Source organism: Triticum aestivum, chromosome 7A, assembly GCF_018294505.1.
Source record: "Triticum aestivum cultivar Chinese Spring chromosome 7A, IWGSC CS RefSeq v2.1, whole genome shotgun sequence".
Lineage (NCBI taxonomy): Eukaryota > Viridiplantae > Streptophyta > Magnoliopsida > Poales > Poaceae > Triticum > Triticum aestivum.
In genome coordinates this window covers 362,001,753-362,022,849 of record NC_057812.1, presented here as the reverse complement: position 1 = coordinate 362,022,849, position 21,097 = coordinate 362,001,753, and positions in this window count along the sequence as shown.

Here is a 21,097-nt window from a genome sequence, read left to right as displayed (position 1 = left end):
TTCCTTGTTGGTTGAGTGTTTTCCCTCGTTCCTCCCCGTGATTTCCTCGTGTTCTTCCGCTCGTTCTTCGTGTCTCCCCGTAGGATCCACTCCAAACGTGAAAGATCGATGCTATAGGGTTCCACCCTACATCATCATGGTATCATGAGCCACGTTGATCACGTTTTTGGAGCCCCTACCCCTCTTTTTCTAGCTTGATGTTGTTGTTTTCGTCCTAAATCCGAAAATCCCCACCAAAAATAGCCCCAAATTTTTTTGTGATTTGTTGGTTTGATGATGTTTTGTTGATTTTGATCCGTGGATTTGCTTGGTTTCAAGTGGATCTAGCATTTCCCCAAGTTTCCCCACCTTCCATCCACGAAATCCCTCAAATTTTGCCCCTGATAGAGGCAAAGGTGTCCCGTCCTTCGATGAGATGATGGATATCGCTTTGGTGGCAGTCGACTTTGACGATCCGACTACGAACGTGCGAGGACGTCACGCCTTAGCAATCGCTAAACCAACTCCGAGAGGTTATTGACCACGCCGGAGCACGATCAACCTGACCACGAGGGTCTGCTTCCTGCGAGCAAACGAAGAACAAGCAAGAAACTGAGATTGCAATCTGGATATTGCGAATATAAGATGAAAGATTTATTGATCAAGGTGGGGTTCTGTGACGCCTTTGTCTGGTCGTTGAACACAAACGAAGTATGCGAAGTTGCAGCTATGGCGAACTTTTAATCTAAACAAAACCCGCAGTCTAAACGATGCCCTAAGGGCTGTATATATGGAGGAAGAGGGGGGAATTTCGTGGCCCTTGGTGGAGGGGTCCGAAATCAACCCTATCTCTTGTTTCCCCACACATACGTACTCTAAAAATAGCCTATACTTATGTATTTCGAAATTACATGGGCCTGGCCCAATAATAAGGTGACGCAACACCTAAAATAGCCTCGGGACGAAATTTATGAAGTGGCATCTTGTATATTTCGTCCAAGGCTTCATGCACCCATTATGGTGGCTTCAAAGTCCTGAAATCATCACTTGTAACTCCGTTCTTGTTCCCCTTGCGCATGCCATCATCTCCATGCTTGTTCTTGCTCCAATGTTCATCCTTCTCCAAGCTAGGCCCTTCATTTGTAAGCAAAACAAATGTATCCAATTTAGGCAGCAACATATTCTCATGAACATTAGAATCATTACCAAGAAACGAAAGTACCTGGTAATTTAGTTGGCGTGCACGAGCTCTAGTAATTAGTCCAGTATGTATAGCAGCAGGGGCTGTGGGTGTAACAATTGTATTGATGTCCTCATCATCCTCCCCTTCTTGAAATGAAGTCGTCCTCGACGGAAGTTCATCTTCCTCACCCAAATAAGGTTTCAAATCTGCAATGTTAAAAGTGGGACTAACCCCAAAATCTGCAGGCAGCTCAAGTTTATATGCATTATCATTTATTTTCTCTAACACCTTAAAGGGACCATCAGCACGTGGCATTAACTTTGATTTGTGCAAATCAGGAAATCTATCCTTACGCAAATGTAACCAAACAAGATCTCCAGGTGCAAACACAACATGTTTTCTACCCTTATCTCCAGCAAGTTTATATTTAGCATTCATACGCTCAATGTTTTCCTTAGTTAACTCATGCATTTTTAAAATCAATTCAGCACGTTGTTTAGCATCAAAATTAACCTTCTCCGAAGATGGAAGAGGCAACAAATCAATAGGTGCACGAGGTAGGAAACCATACACAACTTCAAAAGGGCACATCTTAGTAGTAGAATGCAATGAACGATTATAAGCAAATTCAATATGAGGCAAGCATTCCTCCCACATTTTCTTATTATTCTTCAAAACAGCCCTAAGCATAGTAGACAACGTTCTGTTGACTACTTCAGTTTGTCCATCAGTTTGGGGGTGACAAGTAGTACTAAAAAGCAGTTTAGTCCCCAACTTAGCCCATAAACATCTCCAAAAGTGGCTAAGAAATTTAGTATCACGATCTGAAACAATAGTATTTGGCACACCATGCAAGCGAATAATTTCACGAAAGAACAAATCAGCAACATTAACAGCATCATCGCTTTTATGACATGGTATAAAGTGTGCCATTTTCAAGAATCTATCCACGACAAAAAATATGCTATCCCTCCCCTTCTTTGTTCGAGGTAAACCTAAAACAAAGTCCATAGATATATCCTCCCAAGGAACACTAGGTACAGGCAAAGGCATATATAAACCATGAGGATTGAGTCGTGACTTAGCTTTTTGACATGTAGTGCATCGAGCAATAAAACGCTCAACATCCCGTCTCATCTTTGGCCAAAAGAAATGTGTAGCAAGTACGTCCTCCGTCTTCTTCACGCCAAAGTGTCCCATTAATCCTCCTCCATGCGTCTCCTGCAACAACAAAAGACGAACGGAGCTAGCTGGAATGCATAGCCTGTTAGCACGAAACACAAATCCATCGTTAACGACGAACTTGTTCCACATTCTTCCTTCTTTACAATTCTGCATTACATCTTTAAAATCAACATCATGCACATATTGATCTTTGATGGTCTCCAAACCAAATATTTTGAAGTCAAGTTGTGAAAGCATAGTATAGCGGCGAGACAATGCATCAGCAATAACATTTTCTTTTCCCTTCTTGTGTTTAATGACATAAGGAAAGTCTCAATGAATTCAACCCATTTAGCATGTCTACGATTCAGTTTAGCTTGACTTTTAATATGTTTCAAAGATTCATGATCAGAATGTATAAAAAATTCTTTGGGCCATAAATAATGTTGCCATGTTTCTAAAGTCCGAACAAGAGCATATAATTCTTTATCAAAAGTAGAATAATTCAGACTAGGCCCACTCAATTTTTCAGAAAAGTATGCAACAGGTTTGCCATCTTGTAATAACACATCGCCTAATCCAATTCCACTAGCATCACATTCAAGCTCAAAAGTCTTATTGAAATCAGGAAGTTGGAGTAAAGGAGCATGTGTCAACTTATCTTTCAATACCGAGAAGGCTTCTTCCTGTGCGGTACCCCAAAGAAAAGGCACATCTTTCTTTGTAAGATCATTGAGAGGTGCAGAAATGGTGCTGAAATCTCTCACAAAACGCCTATAGAATCCAGCGAGGCCAAGAAAACTCCTCACTTGTGTGACCGTTTTGGGTTGCGGCCAACTCTCAATAGCTACAATCTTGGCTTTATCAACTTCAATTCCCTGTGGAGTAACAACATAGCCAAGAAAAGATACTCGGTCGGTGCAAAAGGTGCACTTCCCAAGGTTACCAAACAAACGTGCATCACGTAGAGCAATAAAAACAACATGTAAATGTTCCAAATGTTCTTCCAAAGATCTGCTATAAATCAATATGTCATCAAAGTAAACTACCACAAATCGTCCAATGAAAGCACGTAAAACTTCGTTCATTAATCTCATGAAAGTACTAGGTGCATTAGTTAACCCAAAAGGCATGACTAACCACTCATATAATCCAAACTTAGTTTTAAATGTTGTTTTCCATTCATCTCCCAATTTCATACGAATTTGATGGTATCCACTACGCAAATCAACTTTGGAGAATATTGTAGAGCCACTCAATTCATCAAGCATATCATCGAGCCTAGGAATAGGATGACGATAATGAATAGTAATATTATTAATGCCTCTACAATCAACACACATACGTGATGTACCATCCTTTTTCGGCACTAGAATAATAGGAACAGCACAAGGACTAAGGGATTCGCGTATATAACCTTTGTCGAGAAGCTCTTGTACTTGACGCATAATCTCCTTCGTCTCCTCTGGATTGGTACGGTATGGTGCACGGTTTGGCAGTGAAGCACCGGGAATTAAGTCAATCTGATGCTCAATCCCTCGAATAGGCGGTAATCCCGGTGGCACGTCTTGTGGAAAGACGTCAGCGAACTCCTGCAAAATGTTAGTGACAGCAGGAGGCAAAGAGGAAGGCACGTCCTCGAATGAAAATAATGCCTCTTTGCACACAAAAGCATAGCAAACAGATTTGCTGAAATCTAGCTCATCAATATCAGATTTGGTGGCAAATAAACATGCACTTTTCAATTTAATTTCAGAAGCAACACTAGATGGTTTATTATTAGGCTTCATTTGTTGCTCAAATTCTTTTGCCACAATCTGATTTTCACTCTTATTCTTCTCCTGTTTTGCTTTATTAGCTCTATTAATATCATCTTTCAAAATGGAATCAGGAGTCATAGGAAGCAAAGTAATATTTTTATCCTTATGAACAAGAGTATAGTGATTGTTTCTACCATGGTGTACAGAATTTTTATCAAATTGCCATGGTCTACCAAGTAATAAGGAACATGCTTGCATAGGTACCACATCACAATCAACATAATCAGCATATGTAGAGATACTAAAATGCACACGAACAGTACGTGTTACCTTAACCTTGCCGCTGTTGTTGAACCATTGGATGTAGTAAGGATGTGGATGTGGTCTTGTGGTGAGAGAAAGCTTCTCCACCATCTCCATGCTAGCCAAGTTGTTGCAGCTCCCTCCGTCTATTATGACGCGCACAGAACGTTCCTTCACAACTCCCTTGGTATGGAACAAATTGTGCCTCTGATTTTGCTCAGCTTGTGTGACCTGCACACTCAAAACACGTTGAGCAACTAAACATTCATACCTGTCAGCGTCTTCAGGAGCCATGTATTGCGTCTCATGATCAGAATCATCTCCACCATGTTCTTCACGTGTAATAAGAGCCAAAGTCTCCTCATCATAGTCACTAGCGGACTCATATCCACCATCCTGCGGTAGCAATCATCACACGCGGAGATTTGCATTCTCTCGCATAATGACCTCCTCCCTTACAACGACGACAAATAATATCACTTGTGTGCCCTGTTGATGCCATGGAAGAAGAAGAACTCTGTGCAGGCCCAGCAGGTGCGCTCTTGGCAGATAATGGTGGTTGTGCCTGTTTTCTTGTATCACGACTGGAGGAGGCACCTGATTGAGGTGCTGGTGCAGTTGAAGTAGAAGATGCACGCGGTGTCCATGATGAAGGTCGGCCTGCAGAAAAGTTAGATCGCGCCAATGCTTGTCGATCCTGCACTTCACGTTCAGCTTTACAAGCAAGATGGAATAAACGAGTGATATTAGTATACTCCTTATAGCCTAGAATGGTCTGAATCTCTCTATTTAATCCACCCAGAAAACATGCAAGCATAGCTTCATTCTCCTCAACAATACCACATCTAATCATGCCAGTTTGTAATTCCTGATAATATTCTTCTGCAGAATTTTTTCCTTGTCTTAAACGCTGCAATTTTTGAAGCAATTCACGTTGATAATATGGTGGAACCCAACGCGTACGCGTAGCAGTTTTCAAAGCAGCCCAAGTAGTTGGAATAGGATATAATCTACAATGTTCAGACCACCATACACATGCAAAACTAGTGAAAGCACAAACAGCAGCAGCATCCCGTCTCTCCTCGGGATATTGTAAACATGTAAAACGTTGTTCAGTTTCTAACTCCCAAGTAAGATATATATCAGGAACATATCTACCCTCAAATGGTGGAATATTCAATTTCAGTTTAGGAATATGCACATCATCTCGTACCTGAGGTGGTGGTGCAAGCCTACCATTACGAATATATACCTGAGGTCGACCTGCTGGTGGTGGTGCTGGTGGGTGCACGTAGTTCTGACTTTGATCAACCTCATCCTCATAATCGCCCAGATACTCATCATCCTCCTGGGTACCAGCAGCAGCAGTAGCAGGAGCCAAAGAAGCATCAATAACAGGAATAGCAGCACCAGAAGTTTGGCCATCCTCAATAGGAACACGCTTCGCTCGTACATATTGATTCGGAAGGATGCGTTGTTGTTGGTGTTGCAGAGGTGCGATAGGTGCAGCCGGCGGTGGTGGTGGTAAACGCGCGAGCAATTCATTAAACTTGCTATCAAGCTTTGTTTCGAACGTCTTCTCCATGCCATCTATCTTCTCCATGGCCTCGTCAAATCTGTTTAGCACATCTTGCACCTGTCCACTCATCATTTGCTGAAGTTTATCATGTAGCTGTTTGTTCATCAGGTTCTCCCAATCAGTCTCATCGGCTTGTGATCCTACCATGGTTAGCAGCAAATAGAAACACACAAGAATATGATCCTACAGACTACTAAGAAGTGGTGGTGGTGTATCACAAACCCGTCAAGAAAAACTCAAATTCTTACCAGTTCTTACCCAGCAGCAGGCGGTGATCGGCAACCGTTGTAGTCAAAACTCTCAAAGCTTGGATAGAGCGATTACCAGGGAGAGTCAAACGCACGACGTAGATGTATGTGGAGCTGGGAAGGCTTATAATATGGTAGCAAAAAGGGTCAGCAATAATCAATTCAGAGATGCAAAGTTGAATAAACGCTCAACGACGGTACTGTGCTGGTCCTAGGCTAGACCGTGCTAGAGACGCGAGCCTAGAACACTAACAAAATCACGGCGCTGCACGTAAACAAGGAAAAAGCACACTCTGGAATTTTTTTTCGCTCTTTTTTTTGCACTGCTTTTTTTTTGCGAAAAATCACTATAATGGCGAGTGTCTCAAAACTCTTCCTAGGTCAAACTGACAGGATGGGCACGAAATTTTTTCGACCAATTTTTTTTTCGTTTTTTTGACTGCCCGGACCCAAAAACTGGAAACGGGTCAAAAAAAACTTCCTATAATGGCACCTGTCTCAAAACACTCAGAAACACCTAAAAATAGGATAGCCAGAATTTTTTTCGAAAAATGCGTTTTCAAAAAATGGAGGGTGGTTTCCGGACTCTTTTTTTTCCCGAAACCTACTCCGGCAAGGAAATACGAATCGGAATCTAGATGGATCTCAAAAACACACCTAATATGCAAGGAACTCGGATTGGTGGTGGATATATGGTGGTGGTATATGGCAGCGGTGGTGGTATATGGCAGCGGTGGTAATATATGGATATGGATCGGTGGTGGTATATGGATACGGATTGGTGGTGGTATATGGATACGGATTCGGAGCGGTGGTGGTAGGTGACAGGGGCGATGATGATGGTGCGGTGGCGGCGTGACAACTTATGACCAGAACTCGAAACTCTAAAAGACTAACGCTAAGACCAGCAACTAGACACGACGATGCAACCGCAAATTCAACAAAGCAAAACCCTAAAAAGATTATGCAAAGGCTCAGATTGGTTCGGATATGATGAACTAACCCTAATTTTTTTTGGCTTTTTCATGGACTGTAGGTATGAAGAACAGACTCGATCTAAACTACGAAAAACTGTAAAATCTCACCGAGCAACCTGGAAATCTGATACCACTTGATAGAGGCAAAGGTGTCCCGTCTTTCGATGAGATGATGGATTTCGCTTTGGTGGAAGTCGACTTTGACGATCCGACTACGAACGTGCGAGGACGTCGCGCCTTAGCAATCGCTAAACCAACTCCGAGAGGTTATTGACCACGCCGGAGCACGATCAACCTGACCACGAGGGTCTGTTTCCTGCGAGCAAACGAAGAACAAGCAAGAAACTGAGATTGCAATCTGGATATTGCGAATATAAGATGAAAGCTTTATTGATCAAGGTGGGGTTCTGTGACGCCTTTGTCTGGTCGTTGAACACAAACGAAGTACGCGAAGTTGCAGCTATGGCGAACTTTTAATCTAAACAAAACCCAAGTCTAAACGATGCCCTAAGGGCTGTATATATGGAGGAAGAGGGGGGAATTTCGTGGCCCTTGGTGGAGGGGTCCGAAATCAACCCTATCTCTTGTTTCCCCACACATACGGACTCTAAAAATAGCCTATACTTATGTATTTCGAAATTACATGGGCCTGGCCCAATAATAAGGTGACGCAGCACCTAAAATAGCCTCGGGACGAAATTTATGAAGTGGCATCTTGTATATTTCGTCCAAGGCTTCATGCACCCATTATGGTGGCTTCAAAGTCCTGAAATCATCACTTGTAACTCCGTTCTTGTTCCCCTTGCACATGCCATCATCTCCATGCTTGTTCTTGCTCCAATGTTCATCCTTCTCCAAGCTAGGCCCTTCATTTGTAAGCAAAACAAATGTATCCAATTTAGGCAGCATCATATACTCTTGAACATTAGAATCATTACCAAGAAACGAAAGTACCTGGTAATTTAGTTAGCGTGCACGAGCTCTAGTAATTGGTCCAGTATGTATAGCAGCAGGGGCTGTGGGTGTAACAATTGTATTGATGTCCTCATCAGCCCCGAAAATCATCCATTTCCGCCCAAAAATTCGTCCCCGAGAGGAAATCCCGAGCAGTTTGACCTGCCCGGATCATCCGGACCTTCTCCCGGATCATCCGGACACCTCCCGAATCAGCTGGACCCTCTCCCGGACGTCCGGATACCCCACGCACCCAGAAAACAGAACCGGAGCTGACGAACCCGGATCATCCAGATGTACACCCGGATCATCCGGACCTAGCCCGGATCATCCGGACCTCCTCCCGGATGTCCGGTTAACCCTGACACTGCTTTGGCTGAAATCTTGTTTTGGCCGTAACTAATTCATCCGAACTCCGATTTTGACGTTTTTTAGCTCGTTTTGAAGCTATTGACATCCCCCATCCCACAAAAATACCACCAACACCATTTGACTCCATCATATTTTCGGAATTTGGCAAGTTTGCCTAGGCCTTCCACCATATCATCCGCATAGCCACCATCGACTTCCGCAACCTAACCCATTTTGTTCCCCATAGCATTAGTGGTTGCTTGAGTAGTGATTCAAGTCTCCTAAGGTGTTTCGGCTACTTAGGGACGGTTGCTTCTTCATCAACCACCACCACTACCACTTCCGCATAACCTTGCCCGTCATACACTTCCACCAACCCAACTTAACCAAATTGTTGTTAGAGCTTGTTCGAGTTGTCGCATGTGTCTCCTAAGGTGTTTCGGCTACTTAGGGACGGCAACTTCAACTTTGACACGTGTATAGCCCATCATTTCACTTCCGCATTGCCTAGTGCAACACCACCACCGCTTTCCGCTACCACCATTTGACATTTCTCATTTGAGATTTTGAGTTTGCGGTTTTTCCGTTTCGTAAGGTGTTTCGGCTACTTAGGGACGAGACTCCATCATCTTGGTATCTACATCAAGAACACCGCTACTCATCATCGCTGGACGGTAACCTCCATATCATCTTGGTATCGTGGTATCCCTCCATTGTATATTCCCTTGCTATTGCATTGTTAACCCCTAGCCTTACTTTTGCGTTACTTGCCTATCGAGACTAGCCATTTGAGTATTGCCGGCAACGTTACTTGTGCACATTAGTGATCTATACTTCCCATAGCATACATACCATATCATCGTGGTGCATATATTGCTATCATATCTTGTGTCACAAGTTTGTTCCCGCATATACAAAATTGCTATCTTGGTTTGTGCATTGTGCAAAGTGGCCATAGAAAAAAAAAGAAATAAAGCTTTTAAGCAAAAGAGAAAGAGAGCAAAGAAGCTTGTAAGCAAGTGCCATAGCATCATACCACATTGCATATAAGATTGTCATATCCGATCATCTTGGATCATCTTGAGAGAAACACCGGGAACCATACATACATAGCATACTTGGGATAGAAGTTTATCCATTTTGCATCTTATAGGTTGTGCACAAGTGTCGTATCCGCCTATTGAGCAATCGCGCTAGCGTCTCTCTTGAGTTGTGCAACACGAGCGTTTTCCGTGGATTCCACATTTTGTGCTCATTCCTTGGTTGCACGACCCCATTTATCTATCCGTGTGTGCGTTTCCGTGTGCCTTCCATATTGCTATTGGTCTACTTGTTTCACTTGCGAATTTGTGAATCTCTTTCAACATTATTGACTCTTGCTAACATTTTGCATTAAATTTTTGTGCCACTATCCTCACCGAGCTCCACTATAAGCTTTACTTGTGTAGGTGTGAGAACCGACAAGGATTGGTACCAATAGTGCTATTTCATTGTCCGCATTTGAGTGAACTTGATTCATTGTCAACATCGGTCAAGGTACATTGGTATAAGTTCTTCTCTTTCTCCCACTCATATTTGCTCGAGTCTTGTGATGGATAGGCAAGGCATTTCCTCTCCGGTCCTCGACAACAACGACGGCGTGAACAACTACATAACCAAAGCGTCTATCTTCGATCTACAACGACAAGTGCAAGGCACACAATCAAGATTGCGAGAGCGCATCGAGAACATCTCCATCGACATTCATCACTCCGAAGCAAGGAGAAGGGACTACTTCGACAAGAAGCTTGCCGCACATAAAGAGGAGCAAGATGCAAGGATGGAGGAGATTAGGGCCTTGATCAAGTCTTCTTCCACTTCATCATCCTCAAGACGACGACGTTCAAGCCACAAGTCTTCGGAGCGCGAAAAAGATGCAAGTGCAAATCGTCCTCGTCCACATCTACATGGCGACCACCATCACGTTCGTGATCAACATCGTCATGAAGGGCAAGTCACCTCCAAGCATCATGTGCACGACGACGACGAACGCCTTCGAGCTCAAGCGCGACAACGACACCATCATCATGAAGATGCTCCACAAGCACAAATGCACAAGTCCCAACACGCCAAGTCGAAGCTTCATGAGCATAAAAGAAGACCGCGAGACGACCACCACCAAGACGGCGCTACGGCTACATCAACCACTTCGGCATCTTCGCCAAGTGTTCTCAAGGCATCTTCGCCTTTGGACGTACGGCATCTTCGCCTACTTCCCACGAGTACGCCTACAATGACTTCATCAAGTCCAAGGCGACTACCTACGAGCGAGGGTGACACTTCCATCTTCGGAAGCCCCTCAAGGAAGATGGCCGAGCATGGGAAACTCCCTTCGGTCATGGAGACGAGCTATGAGGTGCCACATCATATGGACCTCCAACACCAAGACGGCGACAAGAAGGTCGATCAAGGGCCATCCCCTTTGACCACGGCGACGCGTGCGAACCACTTCAACAACATGAAGACGACGCCCATATTGGACTCATACTCCGAGTCAAGCTACGCGACCGCGCATGGAGACATTTGCACCTACACCTCTCCGACACCCACATATGAAGAGATGCCCAAGTGCCATGTGAGGAGAGCCACCACCACATGAGTGACATGAGTGACTCCACCATACGTGACATTGAGAGCATTTCCTATGAGAGGATGAGTGTGACCACCACTAGCCCCACACATGAGAGCATGCAACACATCCTATGTGAGGTTGAGAGCCATTTGAGTGACTCCACCTACCATACGAGTGAGAGCATCCTTGAGGGAGTGAGTGAGCCATAACACTTAGTGAGTGAGGTAGTTGACACAGCATGTGAGGCCACTATGATTTCTAACGACTTAACCTCTACTCCTAGTGTGTTTTCTTCTTTGGTGCTAGGTCTCCTACATGACGACATGCCTATCCTCGACGAGTCCATCCCTCCAATGGAAACACCGATGGCCATGGTGGATATTGATGCACCCCCCCACATGGTTCCATCAAGATGAAGATGACAACGATTGGATCTTTGACACCTCACCTACAACACATGAGCGATGCTCCAAGGGTAACATAGGTGATGGTGCTTCTCTTGTCCCACTAGTGGACTCTCTTGACATTGATTGCTCCCATGATGTTGACCCACCTATTGCCATGCTTCATGCTAGTGAAACTTCTTCATGTCTTGACTTACCTATTTATGATGAATATGATGATGAGCATGTTGAGTTGCCTAGTTGTGATGCTATGCTTCATAGGATAACTTGTGAAAATTCTATTGGTCACATTATGCTTGACAATCCATTGAAATTGTCATATGCTATGAGTGAGATCTCCCATATTGATTCATTTCAATCTCAACATAGTAACTATGCATGCCCCATTAAGATCAATCCCATTTGCACTTATGGCATAGATGACGAGATGATGGTCATTGGCTTTTGCTTCTCTTGTGATGATATTGCCATGCTTCCTTTACATGATTTGTGCAATTCATCTACTATGTCATGCCATGATCACATTGTTTCGAATATGCATTGTTTTGGATGTTGTCAATATTCTCCATGTGATGTTGCTACTCATGCTCATGAGGAGACCCCCATAGTTTCCTCATACATATTAGGAGATCTTGATGCATTTCATACTTTGCATGATTCCCATGATTGCTTGCACCATATGCATTCCATGAATAACAATGCTCTAGATATTTCTCATGATGCATTACACAATTTGAGTCTCCATTATGCGATACATAACAACAAACCTCTCATGATGGATGACATGTTTCTATATCACGCATCTCATTTATTTGAGCATTGGCTATTTAGTACTAACCGACACATGCACGTGCGCATCATGATGGATGATGTGTACATATACCATGCACACACAATTTTCTCTTTGTCTTTGTTTTGTGTAGGTACTTATGAACACTCGTCAACCTCACAATCCCATGAGTTGACGAAACGAGCTCTTGAGAGCAACGATGACTTGGGATCCCGTGGACTATCCTTACCACCGTTCCCTTCGCGCAAGGACTATGCGCATCTCTTTATTTGGCTCTCACACGGCTATGGGCTATTTACCACTTGTCACCTTATGCCCACACTATTGTGTTCACTTTGCATGTTATACTTGCTTATATGCATTTTCCATGCAATTGTGACCCTTGCTTGCATCTACCCATGATTCACCATTATGATACTTCTATGTGTATTTGCATGCTTGGTGGAGATCCTTGTTGCTTTTGCCATGTTTATCATGTGCCCCATGCTATTGTTGATTGTTGTGTTGGGAGAGTCATGATGCCCCATTGCTATTTACATATGGTGTCTCGCCAATACATTGATGACATTTTACTCATATCTTGCTTTCATGCTTGTGCTATGACATGTGAATTATTCATGCCCACCATTCACACACATGACATGCTTGCCATGATTCCTTCTAGTATGTTGCATCTTCGCACTACTAGCTTGCTTGACTTGATCGCTATGATTGCTTGCTATGTTGCATCACCCATGTTCCACTCTTACTTGCTTTCTTGGGTTGATGACATATATGCTCATGCCTCTCACTTGATTGTCATGATCATTGTCTCTTGTCTCCATTAGTTGCATCTCTCATATCACCTTGTATTGAGTGCCAACTAGCTATGCTTATTGATCTTGGAGACTTGGACACTTTACTTGTGATGCATACTTGTTTGATTGAGCCTCTTGTATTTGGATGTTCTTGCATCATATGCCTCCATACTATGACACGCTCCCTTGTACTTTCTTATGATGAGCATGATGCATACACTTGTTGGGTATCTTACCACTCGAATGATAGGTTTTGCATTTCCGCTAACCTCATTTGTTTTTCCGAGTGTTTCTCATGTTCTTTCATTTTGGAGGTTTCACAAGGCGATGCCGTTATGCGACAACTTGGTCATGCGAAGGCATACACGATGTGCAACACCAACATTTGCGAGAATCTACTAAAGGTGAACTCCTTCTCTTTGAGCCATCCTCAATTACGCATATTGGATGGGTCACTCTTTCATTGTTGTTTCCTTCTTGTTGTCTACATGATACATCTCGTGAACGGAGGAACGACATTGGAGATTGGCTACATGGACCTTCACATTGAGGAGCGCTCGCACTTATTGGATGCACCTTCGGTCTTCCACCCATGCCTCAACATCGAGCTTTGGTACACCAACACCTCCATATTTGTTGATTGTGCTCATACATGTCATGCTCGATGGACATATCATACTCACCACAAGTTTGCACACTATGCATGGATTGACTCACATTATGATTGCCTTGTTGCATCTTGTATTACCATGTCATCCATGATATATGATGTTGTGCATTTCCTTAGCAAATTTGTTGTGATCTTCCTTGATGGCATATTCATACATCATGATCATATTGTTCACCATCAATTGCATGATAGCTTACACATGTTGAGCATCCATTGCCATATTCATGCTATTGATAAACCGTCTCACTATGACATCATTTTGCACCGTGGTTGCATTGATCATATTTACAACACATTTGTGTGCACAATGATTGCATTTCCTCCCATGAATGCTTTGCATCTCATTCTAGATCATCTTGATAAGCTTCATGCGTTTTGTCACGACCAATCTTGCCGCATGGACTCATTCTTACATGATGGACACTTTGTGTGCGCTAACCATTGCATTTCCGAGTGTTGCTTGTGTTTGCTCTTTTTGCATGTTTACCACTCCGGCTACACCTTGGAATACTTGGATTGCGCCATGCCTTCAACTTCGTCCAACTACAAGTCCGTCCTCGACAACTGTTTCCATGGTGATGAGCATCACGATCCGAGGTCGGATCTTTCACAAGGGGGGGGAGATGATGCGGAGCATCCCACGTTCATCCCCATGTACACTCCGACTACTCTCCAAGCCCCAAGAGGACATATGACGAGACCTCGAACATACGCCATTGGACACAAGGTGAATTCACTCCTCTTCGAACCGTCACTTTCCGCATATGAGACATGGTTACTACCTCAAACGGAAACGCTATGCATACTCAGGTACCAAGGACTTCACCGTGAAGAAGCTAGGGAGCAAGGAGAACCGGAGGCGGAAGACATACGTGAAGACGGAGAGGAAAAACAACAAGGACCCGACTGGCCGGACGATCCGGACGGCGACCCGGATGATCCGGACAGAGCCCGGACGATCCGGACCCCCATCCGGACGATCCGGCTAATTCGAGCGAAGACTACAGAAGCCTCCCCCCTGAAGTCGGATCATCCGGACCCCGTCCCGGATCATCCGGACCCTGCCCGGACGTCCGTACCGCCAGCCGGACATCCGGCCCTGCGCCTCCACCAGCCGAGTCTTCGGATCATTCGGGCCTCCACCCGGACCATCCGGACCAGCCCGGATCATCCGGCTTCGCACCCGGATCATCCGGCCAGTGCCTGTGTGCACGTGTTGAGCTGAGCCCGTGTACCCCTTCGACCTCCTAGCCTATAAATAGGACTCCTCCTCCTCCTTTTGGGACTTAGCATTGGATTAGCTCATGTTTGTGTGAGAGCCTTTGCTCATCCACTTGGATACTTCTCCTCGGAGATCACGACCTCTTCGGAGAAGATCCCCCAAGCGGATTCAAGACCCCTCTCTAGGGAAGAACATCAAGGCCTCCTCGCGGAGAAGAACGGTTCCTTTGTATCCTTACCTTTGTTGACTTTGGATCTCGTGTATCTCTTTGTGTTCTTCGATCTAGCACTTGTGTGACCGATTCCTTGTTGGTTGAGTGTTTTCCCTCGTTCCTCCCCGTGATTTCCTCGTGTTCTTCTGCTCGTTCTTCGTGTCTCCCCATAGGATCCACTCCAAACGTGAAAGATCGACGCTATAGGGTTCCACCCTACATCATCATCCCAGTTAATGGGGCCTGCAGGGCCCTGCTACCTCTTGAGCACTTGCATTGGTTTTCCCTTGAAGAGGAAAGAGTGATGCAGCAGAGTAGCGTAAGTATTTACCTCAGTTTTTGAGAACCAAGGTATCAATCCAGTAGGAGGCTATGCGCGAGTCCCTCACACCTGCACAAAACAAATAGATCCTCGCAACCAACGCGATAAGGGGTTGTCAATCCCTACACGGTCACTTACGAGAGTGAGATTTGATAGATATGATAACATAATATTTTTGGTATTTTTATGATAAAGATGCAAAGTAAAATAAAAGGGAATGAAAATAACAAAGTATTGGAAGATTAATATGATGAAGATAGACCCGGGGGCCATAGGTTTCACTAGTGGCTTCTCTCGAGAGCATAAGTATTTTACGATGGGTGAACGAATTACTATTGAGTAATTGACAGAATTAAGCATAGTTATGAGAATATCTAGGTATGATCATGTATATAGGCATCACGTCCAAGACAAGTAGACCGACTCCTGCTTGCATCTACTACTATTACTCCACACATCGACCGCTATCCAGCATGCATCTAGAGTATTAAGTTCATAAGAACAGAGTAACGCCTTAAGCAAGATGACATGATGTAGAGGGATAAACTCATGCAATATGATGAAAACCCCATCTTATTATCCTCGATGGAAACAATACAATACATGCATTGCTGCCCCTACTGTCACTGGGAAAGCACACCGCAAGATTGAACCCAAAGCTAAGAACTTCTCCCATTGCAAGAAAGATCAATCTAGTAGGCCAAACCAAACTGATAATTCAAAGAGACTTGCAAAGATAACCAATCATACATAAAATAATTCAGAGGAGATTCAAATATTGTTCATAGATAAACTTGATCATAAACCCACAATTCATCGGTCTCAACAAACACACCGCAAAAGAAGATTACATCGAATAGATCTCCACAAGAGAGGGGGAGAACTTTGTATTGAGATCCAAAAAGAGAGAAGAAGCCATCTAGCTAATAACTATGGACCCGTAGGTTTGAGGTAAACTACTCACAATTCATCAAAAAGAGGCTATGGTGTTGATGCAGAAGCCCTCTGTGATCGATGCCCCCTCCGGCGGAGCTCCGAAATAGGCCCCAAGATGGGATTTCGTGGATACAGAAAGTTACGGCGGTGGAATTAGGGTTTTGGCTCCACATCTGATCTTTTGGGGGTTCGTTGGTATATATAGGAGGAAGAAGTACGTCGGTGGAGCAACAGGGGGCCCACGAGGGTGGAGGGCGCGCCTGGGGGGGTAGGCGCGCCCCCCTACCTCGTGGCCTCCCTGTTGGTTGCTTGACGTAGGGTCCAAGTCTCATGGGTCTTGGTTGGTGAGAAAATCATGTTCCTGAAGGTTTCATTCTGTTTGGACTCCGTTTGATATTCCTTTTCTTCGAAACCCTAAAATAGGCAAAAAAAAACATCAATTCTGGGCTGGGCCTCCGGTTAATAGGTTTGTCCCAAAAATAATATAAAAGTGGATAATAAAGCCCAATAAGGTCCAAAACAGTAGATAATATAGCATGGAGCAATCAAAAATTATAGATATGTTGGAGACGTATCAGGCCCACTAGCAGTGACCCAGGGGTGGCCCCAGGTGTGCCATGTCAGCGACGGCTGGCGGCTCAGCACCGGCGACGCCAAACATGGCGGCGCGGCACGGGACATCATCAGGTTTCGTCTACAGGCGGACGTTTCACATGCGAGAGGGCGCGTTCGAACGAGCAGAGCTAGCTGCATCGAACGGTGGCGGTTACCTGGCCGAAGGTGGCCGGAAACGAGGTCGGCAACGAGCTACAGCGGCGGCGCATACGGCACCTCGATGGAAAGAGCGCTACGGAGCTCGGCGAAGCGCGTGCACATGCTCGTTGTGCTCCTGGGAGCAACAGGAGCACGGTGCTGTGCTCAAGCGAGCATGACAGTGGCTATGGTGATGAACACGAGCTCGTCTTTGGTGGACAGAATACGGGCATGGTGGCAAGCTATCTACGGCCCGCGAGGAAGCTAACGGAGAGGAGCAGGAGGTGGAGGAGCTCACCGTGTGGCTAAGGAAAGTCTTCGAGAGCTTAGTAGCAGTAGACGGTGGCCGGAGTGGAAGAAGATCGACGGTGGCCGAGGTGGAAGGGGGCAGCTCGATCCACGTGTTGTGGAGCTCCCCGACTGCCGTTCGTGGATGGAGACGATGCAGACGACGTCGGCGAAGACGAGTGACACGGTGGTGAGGTGATGTGATGGCTGTGGCCGCGCATTTTATGGCGGCGAGTCCATGTCGGCTCTCGGTAGCGGTGGACCTGGAGGGAGAGAGGGAGAGAGTGTGAGGGCAACGTGTGGGGGGGCACTAGGGTTCGTCCGTGGCAGGGCGACCAAGTAGGCATCGGGGAGCCACCGGATGGCCGCCCCATGGGCATTGGCGGCCACGGACGGCGCGAGCGCGTCCACCCAGCCCCTGTTGAACAGAGGTAGGGGACGGCAGGGTTAGGTGGGCTGGGCTGCACTATTGCGCGGCTAGGCCAAGTGCACAGTGTAGCCTGGCCTTTTCTTTTTCCCTTTTTTTGGATTTTTGTTTTTCTTTTACATAAAGGGTTTTGTAATATTTGTGGTGCCAAAACGATTTTTGTAAGATATGGGAATTGTCCACATAAATAGAGTGCAATGGTTGGCATTGCCACAAAAAGATTGTCAAGCTTTTGAAATAGATTGCAATTTTTATAAATTGAAAAGCCATTTAATCTATTGTTTTAGCCACTGCTTTAATTGGTTTGGGCCATTTAAACACCTTGCAAAATGTTGGTTCACCACCAATATTAACAAATGATTATTTGCCACATGGTGAAAATTTTAGTTTTCATGTCTGACAAATATGGATTTTTTACTTCAGATTGGATTAGAATTTGACTTGTGATTTGGATCAAGTGACGATTAGCAACAGTAGTGTGATGACATGGCACAATCAACAGGGGATTACTATAGCATGACACTTGGAGTGTTACACTCGGCAACCACAGGCCCTCTGCCGGGGGGAAGGGCTCGCCGGCGCCTCCCCCGACAGAGGACCTATGTAACGCCCCGAGACCGTTGCGCCAGGTGTCTTCCAGTTATTCGCTGTTGTTGCCTTGTCATTTCTTTGCGTGTCTTGCATTTCATATCATGTCATCATGTGCATCGCTTTTGCATACATGTTCGTCTCATGCATCCGAGCATTTTCCCCGTTGTCCATTTTGCAATCCGACGCACCTATGTCCTCCGGCGCCCCCTTTTGCCTCTTTTCGTGTGCGAGTGTTAAACGTTCTCGGATTGGACCGAGATTTGCCAAGCAACCTTGGTTCACAAACGGTAGACCCCCTGTCAAGTTTCGTGTCATTTGGAGTTCGTTTGATACTCCAACGGTTAACCGGGGAACCGCAAAGGCCTCATGTGTGTTGCATCCCAACACCCCTCCAAGTGGCCCAAAAACCCATCCAAACCCACTCCATCCTCTCGGCCGTTCGATCATGATCGCGTGTCCTAAAACCGCTCCTCATTTGGACTCTGCTAGCTCCCTCTACCTATATATTTGTGCTCTCCTCCGAAATTTTCGCGGATGAACCCTAGATCCCACCTCCTCGCGCCAACGAACATGTCCGCCCCGTGCCGGACATGTCCGCGCCGCTGTCCCCGACGAATCCGCCGCTGCCACGTCGCCTCTCTCTCCTCCCACCGCGCCGGCCACCCGGGGCCCAGATCCGGCTTGCCCCGGGGCCGAACCGGGCCGCGCCAGGCCCTCTCTCCGCCGCCGCTCGCCCGCCGGCGGCCCGAAGCCGCACCGCCCCGCAGATCTCCGCCGGCGCCCCGAGCCGCCCGCCGGCGACCGCGCCTCGCCGAAGCTGCGTTCTCTCCGGTCCTCCTCCGCGTGCCGCCCTCTTCCTCGTCCCGTGACCCCGCGCCAGTCCCGCCGGCCAAGAGCTGCCACTGCAGCGCCGCCGCTGCCTGACGTGCGCCGCCACCCGAGGCTGCCTTGGCGCCCATCGATGACCGCCATCGCCGGTGAATGGAGTCCGACGCCGGATCCTCGACCCCGACCCCGGATCCGGTCGCCCCATCTCCGATCTCTCCGGTCCCGGCCTCTCCTCGTGTTCCGCGCCCTCGCCGGAGTCGCCGGAACGTTCGCCGGAGTCGGATCCGGGCTAGAGTGGATCAGATCCACCGGGATACGAAGCAAACACCTCCCCATGTCCTGGATCTCCTCATCACGCTCGCCCTCATCCCGCGTTGACTTTTTGTGAGGTCTATCTTTTTTCTCTAAGTCTCAGATCTGCGACATTTTCATGCATACTTCATCATGCCATAATTTCAACACTGTAGCTCCGTTTTGCGTGCATAATATATCAAAATGTTCATCTAATTGTGTTCTTCATTTTGTTCCATTGCACCATGCTCGTTTGAGTCCATCTTGATTCCCAAATTGTTGATGCAAGAGTGCTTCATAATGTTAGGTGCTGTTTCTTATCAGTTTATGAGCATTTGTCCTTTTTGCCATGATTATTGTGTGCCTCCTATGAACTTGAGCCCTACATTTGTTTTGGGCTATGCCATGCCATCATTACACGTGTGTATGCCATGTATTTTTGTGATCAATGTGGTTACTAGCACAAGCATGCAAAGTAGCTCTCGTGATGTTGCTGATTTCAGGGACTTAGAATTCTTCTAAGTCATCTCCCTGGTGTTATTTTTATGCCATGTATTCATGTTGCTACAGAGTGATCCATGCCTTTTTGAGCATGTTCAGTAAGGATGATTTTGAGATATTATTATTTTATATCCATCCATGTCTTTGTTTGAAATTATGGAGTAACCTAGCATGACTCAATCTTGCTCTACTTTTGCTATAAAATGTTTCTGGCAGATTGGTTACGTGTTAATCAATTTTGCCAAGGTTGTTGTAGTTGATCCTTGCATGCTATGAGTTGGTTCTTGCCATGGTTAGCTTCTTGATCATGTCTTCTTTCTCGGTGTATGCTTAGTTTGACATGCAATGCCTTGTGGTGAGTGCATCGAGCTCGCAAACATGCCTGCATTATTCTGTTTATGCCATGTCCTGTTTTCTGTTAAGTCTGAATCTGTTAATGAAACTTGCTATGTTTACATGGGTGCCATCATATCTTCTGATCCCTTTTGGCTTATGGTCAGTAAGGTACTATTGTTATATGCTTTGAGTAGATTTATGCCATGCCTTGTATTGCTATGTTATGTTCCTGTAGCATGTTGTTATCTTGCTCTAAACATTGCTTCCTCATGTTAAATCCTGACATGTTATTTTCACCAAGTCTGAGATGCTGTTATCTTTTTCACTTTTGCCATGCTTGTTTGAGCCTGCTATTGTGTGATTTAGCCGCAGCTCAGTGTTCATCTTTTGTCAAGCGTCTTGAGTGGATCACTGCCATGTGCTTTGTTGGTATTTTGGAGTGCAGTAGCTTAGTTTCTTGTTGCATTCTAGGTGGCATCATGCTATTAATCGCAGTTTAGTGCCATTATTGTTTTGCTTGCCGTTTGCAAACCGTGCATCCGTTTCTGATGATCTTTCTATCGATTTGGACCAAAATCAACTCATCTTTCCAGCGACGCACTTGGTTTGCCAAGTTTAGGC